Consider the following 15447-nt stretch of genomic DNA (forward strand, 5'->3'; position numbering starts at 1 on the left):
ATGAACTGCAAAACTAAAATAAAAATTGAATCCCAGATGTGTACTAATACAACTAATCAGATTTTAAGGGGCATTCCATGATAACTAACCTAAAATATTAACTAAATTTTCATTTAGGTTTGCAGTTCACTTTTGAATGGTTTCAGACAGTCTCATTAACAATTTCTGTTTCATATTAAAATATCCATGTCAGATTTCCAGCTATTCTATTCAAGTTCTTATACTATGCCTATCAAAGGGGTATCTGCATGCTTTCCAGTGGTGCATGAAGTTTTTCTCTTTCCTTCTCTCTCTTCCTCTCCCCAGGGGGAAAAGCGTATGTGGCTGCATGTTTGGGACCGGGCAGGAGGACATCTGGCAAAGCTTAAGAGTTGGTTGCACTAACTAGCTTGCAATTTTTGGGCAGTTTTTGTCCTTAAATACATTTTTTTTTCTGCAGTCTGAAGTGGAGGAACTAAATGTATATCCCTCCACTGAAAACAAGTTCACTCAGGATAGTTGTGCTCAACCAGCAGCCACTGCCCTTTGTGGATAATCCAATTTGGCAACCATGCCATGCCATTTATTAAAGCAACCCACTAGTACAGCAGGCGAAAGCGTTATGGTACTTCCTTTGGGAATAAGCATTGGTCTATTTCATGCAGCTGATGCCTGCAGAGAGTTCACATAGAACTCACTTATCCTACGAGAATTTTAAAAAGTCTCAGTACAATTAAAAATCTTTCTTGATCTTCTGTGCTGTTCTTATCACTGATTCTTTCACTTTCTTGCGCAGTTTTGTAAAGTAAGGGATTTTGTAAATGTAGCACTCTTTCAAAGGCCTTGGCTACACTCACACTTTACAGCTCTGCAACTGGGGTGTGAAAAAACACCCCCCTGAGCGCTGCAAGATACAGCGCTGTAAAGCGTCAGTGTAATCAGGGCAGCAGCACTGGGAGCGCGGCTCCCAGCACTGCACGCTACACCCGTAAGGGATGTGGTTTACATGCAGCGCTGGGAGAGCTCTCTCCCAGTGCTGCCGCTCTGACTACACTCACACTTCAAAGCGCTGCCGGCGCAGCGCTTTGAAATTCCAAATGTAGCCATACCCAAAGAGAACAGAAAGAAAAATCTTTTCCTTCACAACTAGAAGACTTCCTGTTTTCATCAATTCTGAGGCTCAAACAAGATACTAAAAAGCAAACACTTTTATATGTCCAATCAGCTCCAATTTTTGTATTTAATATCCCACCCTATAAATTTTTATTATTAGGATAATTATAATAAGGCTGAATGGAGATGGGAGCCTCGGGAGAGAATCCCTGTATCAGAGAAAGCAAAATTGTAAGAATGGAGAGATCTCACTGATGGTCTGTTTGCTCAGCAAAGAAAATCCTGGCATGTGAAGAATATAAGCACACAATAAGAGATCCGGGAAAACAAGATGAGAAGCAGCCAGCTTAGTGCTGCAGATTTTTGGCAGACATTCAACTCCTTCTGCTGTTTTTCTTGCAAGCACATCTATCTGTGTAATGTCATCAGATCCAGAGAGCGAGGGAGGCAGAGAGAGAGAGTGACAGTGTTTTATAGGCTGCCAACCTCTCAGCACATGCTGTTACTATACAAAGGATGTCTAGAAAATCAATGTGCTGTACAGATTCAGAGACTGCACCCTCTCCTAAAAACATCTGCAGGAAGAGAACTGCCTATGGAAAGGAGAAAAGCCCTTAATTAAAAAGACCGTTTTCAGCCAGTGAGACAAGATGGGCAAGGTAACATCTTTTATTGGAACAACTTCTATTGGTGAGAGAGACAAGCTTTCGAGCTTACACAAGCTTTCGAGCTTACACAGAGCTCTTCTCCAGACCTGAAGAAGGTGTTACCTCCCCCACTTTGTTTCTCTAATATCCTGGGACCAACACAGCTACAAAAACACTGCATTCTGCCAGTTGCTCAGTTTTGCAACTCGCATAATTCTTGGAGAAAAAAAAAATCTATCCTCTAACCCCACAGAAAAACCTCCTGGGTTACATCAGTGACTCATAAGATCAGTGCAAGTCATGGTCAACAATTTGAATGTACTATGCTTCCTACGGATATTTCAGTGCTGTCAGATGTTCATCAGATATCAGCACCACCACTACTGCATATATGTTCACATACACCAAAAGGTTTAGAACACAATCCTGCTTTGGGGAAGAAGGACCTACATAGTCATGTGGTTGGGACATAGAAGTACTGAAACTGTGCCGGCACAGAATTAAAATCACATTGTACAAACATACATTTAGGTGTTTACGTAGCTCTTGTAAGAGAATGTATAATCTACCACACACTGACTATTAAGAGAACTGCAACAGCTATAGTATATTAAATTTACCAGATAGGAATAAGCCACAACCCATTTATTCTGGTTCAAAATACTCAAAGCTATTTCAAAAGGTACATGCTGCTCAAATTGACCCAAAAATCTGCCTCATGTGACAGCAAAGTGCAAGAAGAGGGGAAAGACTGGAACCAGAGAAGTAAATTCATGATTCCAGCTATTTAAATCTGAAATTTCACAGTGTTGTAATTGTAGGGGTCCTGAACCAAAAAGGAGGTGTTTTTTTTTTGGGGGGGGGGGGAGGGTTTGCAGTACTGCTATCCTTATTTCTGCGCTGCTGTTGGCAGTGGGGCTGTCTTCAGAGCTGGGGAACTGGAAAGTAGCGGCTGCTGGCGGGGAGCCAAGCTCTGAAGGCAGAGCCAATGCCAGCAGCAGTGCAGAAGGAAGGGTGGTAATACCATACCATGCCACCCTTACCTTCTGCACTGCTGTCTGCGGAGCTGGGCCCTTAGTAAGAAGCTGCCACTCTCTGACCGGCCAGCTCTGAAGGCAGCAGCGCAGAGGTAAGTGTGGCATGATATGGTATTGTCACCCTTACTTCTGCACTGCTGCTAGCAGGGTGCCGCCTTCAGAGCTGGGTGCCCGGCCAACAGCTGCTGCTCTCCAGATACTCAACTCTGAAGGCAGCTGAGAAGGCTGGCAATACCACTACCCCACTGCAACTCCTTTTTGGGTCAGGACCCCTAATTTGAGAAATGCTGGTCTTCCCCATGAAATCTGTATAGTATAGGGTAAAAGCACACAAAAGACCAGAGTTCATGGGAGGAAACCAGATTTCACGGTCCGTGACATGTTTTTCATGGCCGTGAATTTGATAGGGCCCTAGTGATGACACAGCCTAGTCACCTGAGCACAGACCTAGGGTCCTAGTGTATTGGGGAGGCTTGCATTCAGGTGGCTAGCCCGTGCTACAACGTCTGTGCTGCTGCTTTTAGTATACTAACTTGAGCAGAGCTAGCGCATATATGTCTATGTGGCCTGGGAAGCACTCTCCCAGCTGCAGCACAGACATTCTTATGGAGGACAAATTATTACACTGCACTACAAAGAAGATAAAAGAAAATACAACATTTATCTTTATGGCATTATATAAATAGACAACACATCCTGACCTTGAATACAGTGGTCAAGTTTGGTCATCTCATCTCAAGAACTACATCAGAAAAAGTAGAGGTCCAAAGAAAGACAACAAAAATAATTTAGAGGCAGGAAGCGAGGACAGGGATTACACACAAGAAAAAAGAGATGATCATAGAAAAATAAAATAATGGTCACACAAGCTCTTTTAATTTATCCCTTCTCATAATGGAAATGTAAGAGGCATCTGAAGCTAAAAGGCAAAACAATACAAATACCTGCTCTTTTTATTTTTATGAAGGGGGGCTTATTTCACACTGGAGGGGACATCTGAAAGAGTGCCATATTTGTGGGGCTGAGGTGACATGGGGTAGTTAATTGCTCAGATTTTAAGCCAGTACATCGAGGCTGAACTCATGGCAGCTATGTCATCATGTGAAAAGCCAGCTGAAAAAATGGTGAAAGGTGTCAGGGGATGAAATTTCAAACATATAACAAAGAGAAACAAATTTTTATTTTGAAATTAAAAATGTATTAGATAGTCATCACAAAGGAACTTTATAGCATGAAAGATACTCAGATGCTATAATGACGGGGACAAAATAAATATCTAAGTAAATAAAAAATCTTTTTTCATTTGCAATTCACCTTTGAAACACACCAATTCTAAAAACACAACATGAGGCAGAGGTGCTTGGAGTGCTTGTTAATACTGGGCCATTGTCTCATATGACTGGGATTCCTAAATTACCATTAGCACTATATAGCTCTGGATACATCTCTTGAACCATTCCAGAACCAATAAAACATCTGCTCAAATGCTGACAATCTTGTAGAGTAGTATGCCTAATAGAGGAGAAAATCCCAGGCTCACGCAAGTAGAACTTTCTCGAGGACCAGCATGTCCATGATTTGTTTGCAGAGCTCAGATTCACCTGGGAGAATTTTCCATTTCCAAGTTACCAGCCAATGAAGTATGGAGTTGGGTGCCAGTTCCCCAATCTGCAGATCATATTTGGCCCTTTGATTCAGGACTCTAAAATACTAGTTACTGATAATGATATGAAGTTTTTCTCTAACCAAAGCAGCATTCTGCAAATATCCACTGCCTTGCTCTTGTTGCAGATACTTCCCCAATTTTTTAGGAAAGTTATGGTGTCATCTTTACGTGCGAGGAGTCTGAAAATTGTAGCTGGTCATAACACTCCTTTTCAGATAGTGAGATTTTTCTCCAAGAGTCCATAGCGTTATACAACAATGGTAGAGAAATACACCAACCAAACCAGCAGAATTATGTTGGTTCCAAATCCCAATCCCTGCTGAACATCAGTAAATAAATGTCTTTTTATCTTTTCTAACAACAAGTTTTTTTCTGGTCATTATACAAATAATTTCCACAAGCAAAGTGACTCTTTCTAGCTTTGGGTACTATTACAGTTTCACACTGTGATTAGTCATTCCTGTCACAGGTAAGAAACAACACCTTGATCAGAGTCTGAATCTGAACTGCCATTAACACAGGAGCATCCAATATATGATACAGTGCCCTACACAAAAACACTGCCTGACATAAAGACAGAGTGGTTATAAAGGGATTAAAAAGACATTAGAATTCACTGCCTGGTGAAAAACTTGAACTCAAGAATTCTATTTCCACTTTACTCAGCCCTACCACACAGGTGAAACTATGTGATCCAGCCTCATAACTAGTTAAACTCCGTTTATCTAATTATGCAATGCTATGAACTAACTCTGCATATACCCCTTCTCTACCAAAAGCCACTACAAACAGCTTTCTAAGGCCTCCCTTCACAGCAAGATTTAACAAAGTCTCATGTCCTTGAGCCATAGTCTTCATTAATATGTCCAACACAGGAAAAAAAGAAAAAAATCCCACAACAAACAAGTTCACAACCCTCAACAGTGGGTACTGTGCAAAAGACTTGAGACTTTTAAAACCAGACTAGACCAAACACTAGAAAGCAAGGGCAAAGAGTCAGAACGGGTGATCCTTCCTATGATTTGTAGCACCTCTGTAATTTTAGCAATATCCATTTTATAGATAAGTAAACAGAGTGGTGGATTAAATTGCCCAGGGCTCAGTAAGGGAACTAACAAGTCAGGGGAGTCCAAACTCCCAGTCCCACATTTAAGTAATAATACGCTATGTACGTAGCAGTATGGTGAGATATGGAATTTGTTCTGTCCAATCAATTCTTAAAAATGTGCTGAACTGATAAGGGAGAATGGACAGTTAAGAATGCATAGGTGATTCAGAAGAATTCCAACATGTGTAGTACACATCTAACACTGCCTACACTACCTACAGTGAAACTTCTTAAGCAGTCTACAGGCTTTACTGTATTATGGAGGTAGGGGTCCCTAAATACTGCTGGATCTCTGGATAATGAACAGGCCTTAAACTAACACCATTCCTACAGTATCCCACCTGATATGGGAAGCAGTACTGCCATCTGCTCCACAGAACGGTGTTCACATATCCTGCAAGATCCCTTAGGAGATAAGGATTCTCACTTTAGTCCTCAGATTTGGAAAATAAAGGGACAAAGCGCTTTGCTAAATAAAACAGAATGGAAATTAACAATACTTATAACAGCTCTCCAGGTCAAATTTAGTTCATGATCCTTTGGAAATGCTAACAGCAATACACACCCACCTACTGTCTCTGCAGAGAGCAGAGGTCAAAGGAATCAGCAGTCTTCTGTCACACACAGGATTTGTATTGCCAGATTTTCTATTGCTAGCTTATCAAGTATTTCTTTTTAATAGGAATTCACAATTTTCCTTTGGCTAGTAGACAATTATTTTATCCAAAGTTTAAACCATTCTTAACCAGCTATTTCAACCACAGCAGCGACATTCAGGGAGTCGAAAAACAAAAGCAGTGCACCAACTCAGCCAGGAAACTGGAGGAGAGTCAGTGACCTGCTGTCATTCTCTGTGCTGTTTGTTCTCTTTACATAACAGAGCTTTAACACTAGAATCAAGCTCTTGTGTACTTGGCAATGTACTCCAGCATGCACCCTCCCAGTCTGTCCATATTTTACAGCTCTCTGTGATAAATAAGGTTCCTTTATTAACTGCACTTCAGGGATGTGTCATTCCACATCTGCCAACAGTCTCCTGGACAGAAAGTACTAACAACACTAGGGTTCCAGCCAACATGCTGGGCCAATTTCATTTAATTAAAGGCTGGTATCCTGTATTCAACTCCTATTGAAATTGTGTCAGAATATTCTGTTTAGAACCCAATTTTTCTAATGTGCACAGCTGAGACAATCATATCACCACAACACTCCAATGTCTTTCCACAGGCTCTCCAACTTTTGGATTTTTTTTTAGTACCAATAATCTACTCTAGCTACTTCCTTTGATAAAGTCCCACACAGACTGTCCTGCCCTCGTAGTGCATTGTTTCCTGTAACTATCAAGGAAACCCCAAAACGGAGTCCATTTCTGACACATTTGCTATTAGAAACGGCTTCACCTGTTCATTAAATCAAGCAAATGAAGTTCATAGTAATTTTATGACACTTGGGTTTCCAGAGTTACACATAGTGCAGATGGAGGCCATCTGTTAGAAGCCATGACTTTCCTGTCAGAGGAAAACGGTGTCCCTTTTCCAAGGAACAAGCTGGAACAGAGCAAATCCTAATATTGCTCCAGCTGGGAGCCAATGCCAGCACAACTAGACTCTGAGTCTAATTACATCACTCTAGCTGCTGCAGATCCTTTGTGCAGCTTCCAGCAGAAAACCAATCCACGAACAACTTTACTTACCAGCAATGGACTTGTGCCTCAAGACCCAGAATAGGCATTTATTTTAAAAGGTTCTACAGCACAGCAAGGGCAATATTAGTTATCATGTGAATAAAGTCCCCTCAAGACCATCCACCATGCGTATCTGCCTTTGACAAGTGAATTTTCTTCTTGGATAAATGAAATTTAGCTTCAACTTTGACAATCACAGTACAGTGGCTTTGAAATGTGAGTTTGGTAGCGGCACCAGCGCTGGGAGAGAGCTCTCCCAGCGCTGCAAGTACTCCATCTCCCCGTGGGGATTAGCTTACAGCGTTGGGAGCCGCGCTCCCAGCGCTGGGGCACTGTTTACACTGGCCCTTTACAGCGCTGTAACTTGCTGCGCTCAGGGGTGTGTTTTTTCACACCCGAGCGAGAAAGTTGCAGCGCTGTAAAGCGCCAGTGTAGCCAAGGCCTCTGTGCTGTTTGCGATGGGGCAGGAGAGCCCCACAAGAACAAGACCTTAAGGATGCTGTGTCCATTATATTCTCCAATCAAGTGACAGTCCTATAGTGCGATAAATATAGACAGATATAAATAGCAAATAGTTTGCATGCTAATTTTGCATAGACGTATCAGTTATGTTCCTTATGGTAAACAGATAACTACTGCACTAAAGTAAACACTTCTCCCATGACACTATTCAGTGATAGAAACTCTCCTACTCTTCAGCACCAGAATTGCTTCTGCATAGTTCTGTGATTATAGAGACACCTCCTGCAGGACAGTGTTTAAATATTTGCAGAATAACACAGCCCTCTCTACTTTTAACTGACATCATAAAAATTCCAAGGAAAGTAGAAATGGGAATCAATTAACACAAGGGGTACAGATCCTTCCAGAATATTTTAAAAGGACTGTTGATAAATTCAAAGTAATACATATTAGGAAATAACCCCAATTACACAAACAAAATCATGGGGTCTAAATTAGCTGTTACCACTCAAGAAAGATGTTGGAGTCATTGTGAATAAGTCTCTGCAAACATCTGTTCAATGTGCAGTGGCAGTCAAAAAAGCTAACACTAGGAAAGGGGTAGATAATAAGACAGTAAATATCATAATGCCACTATATAAATCCATGGTATGCTCACACTTTGAATACTGTGTGCAGTTCTCGTCACCCCATCTTAAAAACATATTAGAAATGGAAGAGGTACAGAGAATGGCAACAAAAATGATTAAGGGTATGGAACAGCTTCCATGTCACTGGGACTGTTTAGCTTGGAAAACACACAACTAAGGTGGGATATGATAGAGGTCTATAAAATCATGAATGATATGGAGAAAGTGAATAAGGAAGTGCTATCTACCCCTGCACATAACACAAGAATCAGAAATTGCCCAAAGCAAACAACATGCAGCAGGTTTAAGACAAACAAAAGGAATTAACTCTTTACATAACACACAGTCAACCTGTGGAACACATTGCCAGGAGATGCTGTGAAGGCCAGAACTATAACTAGACTCAAAAAAGATTTAGATAAGTTCATGGAGGATAGGTCCATCAATAGCTATTAGTCAAGATGATCCGGGATGTAACTGCATGCTCTGGGTGCCCCTAAGCCTATGACTGCCAGATGCTGGGACTGAAAGACGGGATGAATCACTTGATAATTGTCCTTTTCTGTTCTCTTTGAAGCATCTGGCATTGGCCACTGTTGGAAGACAGGATACTATGCTAGATGGACCATTGGTCTGACCCAGTATGGCCATTCTTACATTCTAACTGCTCATAAGAACATAACGACAGCCATACTGAGTCAGACCTTTCTAACTACAAGACAAAACTTTCTAACTATAAGACAATTGGACAATACTGTCAGGAATAGTCTAGGTTTTCTTGGTCCTACAATAGCACAGGAGGCTGGACTTGATGACTTCTCAAGGATTCTTCCACTCCTACATTTCTATGATTCTGTGATTTCATAGTTGTCATAAACAGATAGGGAACCTGAGACATTAACCCTTAACTGTTTGTTAAGCCTTTACAGGTAAAAATTCCTGAACACAGGCCATCAGGACAGGGGACACACTCTCTCCACTAAGCAATATCATTCATCAGGACAAATTAAAAGTTAACTTTGGAAACATTATTTAGCCACGTCAAATAGCAATGCTGGTTGAAAATAAGGCAGCCTGAGATTTCTTTATGATTTTTGGAGAATCCTGAATTTTGGGACTCAGGACTTCGGAGTTCTATAGGAACTTTGCCACTAATGTGCAATGTAATCCTGGGCATCAGTTCAGCTGTCTATAAAATAGGGATAACATGTACTGGATCATAAAGAGACAGTAACAGTCCACTGCACCACCTACAATTGTATTGCATCCTTTTGCACTATTAGGGCAGAATATTGTATCTTATTAATGAAAAAAACTACATTAATGGAATCTTAAAGTTACAATTAAAATAAGGGTCATACAGCAAAAATAACTGACATGTTGCATGTGAGATGAGTACATTTGATTCCTGTTGCTTGTTAAACATTTCTGTTCTGTTTAGTAAACACAATAAAAATATCCAACATCTGCTAAGCGGCCAACTCATAGTTGCTGTAATAAGATTATCTTCTGCATTTGACTTTTTTTAAACTATGCAACCTTAACACGGCATTAATAAAGTAATGCAGTATACAGTATACTGTTCTCCCCTCACCCTTATTAGCTTCTGACTGCAGTCTTGTGCAGACCAGGTACTGTGTTTGAGCTATAGTTCAATTATTCCCTCTAGCTCAGTAGTTTTCAACCTGTGGCCCACAGACCCCAGCGGCCCACAGACTGTGTCCAAGATTTCCAAAAGGATCCGCAACTCCATTTGAAATTTTTTAAGGGTCTGCAAATGAAAAAAGATTGAAAACCACTGCACTAGTTCAACCTCCATCCTTACTCCCAAATCCCTCAATTACACACTAGGTAACTTACAGATCGTACCAAACATCCCACAGAGAGGCCCAGGCTTCACTTTCTGTTAGGCTCATTCATGATAGTATATGTCTGCTGTATGTTTTGAGATCTTGGAACTATGGATGTAGCGTTTTGCTCCCACTGTTGCTAGGACAGAGTAGTGTCTATCGGTTATGACTAGGTAGCTAGTGTGCTGTGAAGGATGCTTCACACCGATCAGAACAATCACACCGATCAGAACAATCTTACTGCTATCTTGTGCTTCCCCCCATATTTGGAGTAAACACCTGTTCTATACTTAAATTGTAAGCTTTTTGGAGAAGGGAACTCATTTATGTGTTTTTACAGTGCCTAGCACAGTGAGTTTTTGACCTGCAGGAGCTACTATAAGTAAGTAATAATAAGCAGGTCTCCTGTGACAAATGTTATCAGTTGATGAAGGGCCTTTAAACCAGAAACCTGTTGTCAGATGTGCAAATTTAACAGGTTCTTAGAATACAATGCAGTACCTTGGCAAGAAAAGTTAGAAAACACTGCTTTTTGATACAAAGTCGCTTATTATGAGATTTTTCAATACCCAGGGAAGACTTTCTTTTGAAATACTGCAATTCCCTCTTCAAACATCCAAAAGCCAGTGCATCGCTAGGAAATTTCCCAGAATTAAAACACGGTACATAACACATACTTCATATATGCAAACTTACTGAGATATGAATTACTGTTTACGTTTCACAATTCAATCAAATAAACCAAGAGCTCAAACACAAGTAATCTTACGATAAATTAACCTTTATTGCTACACAAATTGCAAACTTTTGTACCTGAAGTTAAGCAAAGGGGAGGGATAGCTCAGGGTTGGAGGACTGCCCTGCTAAACCCAGGGTTGTGAGCTCAATCCTTGAGGGGGCCATATAGGGATTGGAGCAAAAATTTGTCTGGGATTGGTCCTGCTTTGAGCAGGGGGTTGGACTAGATCGGGGTAGGCAATCTATGGCATGCGTGCCAAAGGCAGCACGTGAGCTGATTTTCAGTGGCACTCATACAGCCCAGGTCCTGGCCACCGATCCGGGGGATTCTGCATTTTAGTTTAATTTTAAATGAAGTTTCTTAAACATTTTAAAAATCTTATTTATGTTACATACAACAATAGTTTAATTATGTATTATAGACTTATAGAAAGAGACCTTCTAAAAAACATTAAAATGTATTATTGGCACGCAAAACCTTAAATCAGAGTGAATAAATGAAGACTCGGCACACCACTTCTGAAAGGTTGACGAACCCTGGACTAGATGATCTCTTGAGGCCCCTTCCAACCCTGATATTCTATGATTCTAAATAAAAATATTACTGCACAGATATGAGGTAAAGAAATAGCAAGTAGGATAAAAACTCATAATGTAATAACTAAAACAATCTTAAAACTGCCATGTCAGTCATGCCTCAGTTATCCCAGAATATTTCAGCCTGTTGCTCTCCAAATTTCTTTCTCTGCACTTTACCATACAAGCCTACCCCAACAGAAAATAGGGCCAATAGAAGCTACAGATTAAAACATAGAGAAGTGAACAACAACAACAAAAAAGACAATTCTTTCCACCTACCAGAGAATAGAAATGAGGGCAAGCACAGCACTTTAGAACTTAAAGGTGTCTATCATTAACTATCATCGTATACAGATAACCAAACCTCAATGCTGAATTCTGCACCAAAAACCCATTTCAAAATCTAGATAATGTTTCTGGGAGACTTCAGACTTAGCAGTTGGAAGGGTGTTTCTATTGAATTAATCTCTGAAGCCAAAGTTTGTGTTTTGGATTTTTCCTTGCCTTGAATGCTGTCATGTGGTATTAAAAGTACACGCTGCTAAAATTTGGCATAAAAATTATATTTTATAAAAAGAGGTTTTCTTTACATGTCAATAGAAACATTTTTAAATAAACATTCCCCTGGAGTGTTTGTCACCCAAACATAACTGTGCACTTAATATGAGAAACTGAACGTGAAATTGACTAGAAACTAGTTATAGACAATTGATACTTGGTTTTCAGTTTCATTGTTCAAGCTAAGAGAAACGCACATACTAAATTGCATACGATGTAAATTAGATTTTCTGTTTCTAACTTAAAGCATTATCAATAGTATAGCAAAGAAGTTAATTGAAAAATTCCTGGGTAAAATTTTCTACATCAAGTGCCCACACTCGGCTCCTAAATCCACATTTAAGCAACTAAATAAGTATGGCACATTCATCAAAGATGCTGAGTACCTGCAGCGCTTACTGACTTCAGAGGAAGCTCTTATTGCTTAGCATTTCTGGAAGTCAGGCCAGCGTTATTTAGATGACTAAATGTTACTTTAGGATCCTAAAATTGAACCATAGGATTCTTAAAACTGGAAACATCCCTTTAACAGTTATTTAAATACAATGAACGGTTAAGAGAAAGTGGCAGTGGGGAAACCCAAATTATCTCTCTTTTATTCATAGTTTTTCTAGACTGACTGAAGTTCATCTGTTGCAAATAAACGTTAGAATTATACAATTATCACTCTTTTAAAAACATAGGTGGGATGAACAGCACAGGGGACAGATTATAGTATATTGAGCCTTTCACATCTGGATTGCTAGTTCAAATCCAGCCCAGAACAGCAGTGGATGAAAGTTATCACCAACTAATGGCTATTCCACACATGGTCTACAAAGGAAATAAACTGTGACTCAGGTCATTTCCTACTAGACAGTTCTTCACACTCAAAAGGTATGATTACACTGAAATTAAACACCCACGGTTGACCCATGTCAGTTGACTCGGGCTCGGGCTATGGAGCCATTTAATTGCAGCGTAGATATTCAGGCTCGGGTTGGAACCTGGGCCCTGAGACCATGCTCCCTCGCAGGACCCCTGAGCTCGAGCTCCAGCCTGAGCCCAAACGTCTACACACAAATAAATGGCCCCAGCATCCAAGTCAGCTGACACAGGTCAGCCGTGGGTTTTTAATTGCAGTGTTGACACAGTCTCAGCTATGGTCTTTGGGTAATTAACTACCTTGTTGATAGTTTCAGCAGCAAATCCATGCCCTGAATTGAGTATGGAGACTGAGCTCTTCTCAATCTGAGCGGTCTCACTATGTCAAAGTTAAAGGCTATGAGGTGAATGCTGCACTATCATTACTCGTACTGTATTTGTTCTGTGGATAAAGGAACTAAAGTCTCCAGTGATGACAAAAAAATCATATTAATTAAAACAAAAGGGCAACAAACAAAGAATATCTTTCTCAACCTTTAACATTCAAATAAATTTATTTAAGGTTTGCCATGCTGGCATGTATTGTAACTGTTACTATATCAGACAAAAAGTTGGATGTCCTGCCTTTGTCACATCACAAGTACATCCCTCCCAGTTACCCAAATGCCTGTGTCTTTAACTACATCATGACCATGACCTGCAGACCAATTAGAACTGGCAGAACTTTGAAGACATGCTAACAAGAGAACATACCCTGACAGGCAGTAATGACCCTAGTGAAGCTAGTTAGAAACTCAGCATAGGTTATGCAGTGTACTCCAAGAATATTTGAAGAGAAACATTGTGGAGTTCAAGAAGGAGCATGGTTAAAGTCAGCAGGATTAGTCATTATAGTTTTCTTCAGTACATGGCCTTTCTGTCATAGCTCCAATGCAAAGGTTACAGTAGAAATCCCAGATCTGAGCAGTTACAAGGAAGTGCATGTGTTTTTAATTCTAGAGGGGGTTGGGCATTTTTAAACATCTTTATTGAACTTTTCATTAACATTTTACTAGGGGATATACTTGGGGGACAAAAAAACATAAAAGACACAGGATTTGTGGTATTCCATATTTTCCTTCACTGCATTTAGACAGCCTCATTTTAAGACACTGCCATAGAATAATCCCACTGAAGGATCATACTGGTGCCACAGTATTAATATGAAACCAGCTCCAGAGCCTAGATGTTCTCTCTCAAACAGCTGACACTAAGATGTGCTACAGTTTCCCACTGTTACTACTATCAGTTCAGCTGCCACTGGTTTTACTGCTTGTGTACAAACAGTTTCCATACTGCTGAAATTATTTTGGTTTAGTAACCGATATTGTTAAATTAGTACAAAAAATTGTAGACCAGTATTTACTAGTAGTAAGAACATTAGCTTAGACTAGAGTAGACAGAGCTCCAGGAAGCCACAGAGATTAAGTATACTGTTCTCTAATTCTACTCAGCTCAGGTCAATGTCCCACAGTGCTGAAAGTAACAGTGCTCTGTTTACAATAGTGCTCTCACCTGTACAGTCATCGATGGATTTTTACTAGTGGTAGCAGTAGCTGGAAATTTTAGAAAAGAAACTTCCTAATGCCATCAAGGTCTCAAAGCTTGTAAAGACGATAAGAAAGAACCCTGCCTGGACTGTGAAGCTGATTAGAGAGGCATTGAGATCTCATCAGTAACAAAAGGATGTCAGCAACAAGACCCTCCCCACCTTGGGAGTTGAAAATACTTTAGCCAGTAGGGTGGATGGGACAAAGTCACTTTCAGCACTGTTGCAGAAGGCATTAGAGACTTGCAGTGCAAAGGGATCCTTTGTTGGCAACTCTTGTCTTTACTTGAAAACAAACTCATTGACATAACATCCCCAGTGGTAAAACAGGGGCAAGAAAGAACTGAACTAGGTGTCAATTTCACTCTGCCAACTTTATCTTGAAGCTGGAGAGGTCAAAAATCTTATACAGAGAGAGGGATAGAAAGAAACAGGCCAAAAATATGCACAGACTAGGAGACACTAAAACGAAGAAGATAAGTGTTTCATTTTAGGAGTCTATACCTGAGTTTCTTTATGATACAATATAAATAATTTGGTTTCATTAAGATACATTAAAAGTGTCCATTCCACTAATACCTTCCCTGTCCTCCACCCCTTCCCCCATTTGCTCTATCCATCTGTTGATTTTCAGCAGCTAAAACTTAATTCTTTGAGGCAAGAACCGTCATTTATTATGTGCGTGCGTTGAAAGCACTTAACACAATAGGGCTCAGGTAGCTGATTAGGGCTTCTAGATGCTATCAGAATACAAATAAATAATAAAATAATAGGTCTGAAATAGTGAATTGGGCTGGTAGCTAAATGAAAAAAATAAAATTGATTTATTTTTCTTTTTTATAATTCATCCAATTTGAACGCATGTGAGGATAATTCCCTGCTTTTCCTATTGATGTAAATGGAGTTAAACATATCAGATAAACACAACCTTCTATTCTGGAGAGT

The 15447-nt window shown here is 40.1% G+C and overlaps 1 protein-coding gene across 2 annotated transcripts in view; it reads right to left on the minus strand.

Moving 5' to 3' along the window:
* KAT6A (lysine acetyltransferase 6A) overlaps positions 1–15447 on the minus strand; it is a 78497-nt gene that overhangs the window by 60147 nt on the left and 2903 nt on the right. The window lies entirely within an intron of this gene.

The sequence above is a fragment of the Gopherus flavomarginatus genome, chromosome 2, assembly GCF_025201925.1.
Source record: "Gopherus flavomarginatus isolate rGopFla2 chromosome 2, rGopFla2.mat.asm, whole genome shotgun sequence".
Classification (NCBI taxonomy): Eukaryota; Metazoa; Chordata; order Testudines; family Testudinidae; genus Gopherus; species Gopherus flavomarginatus.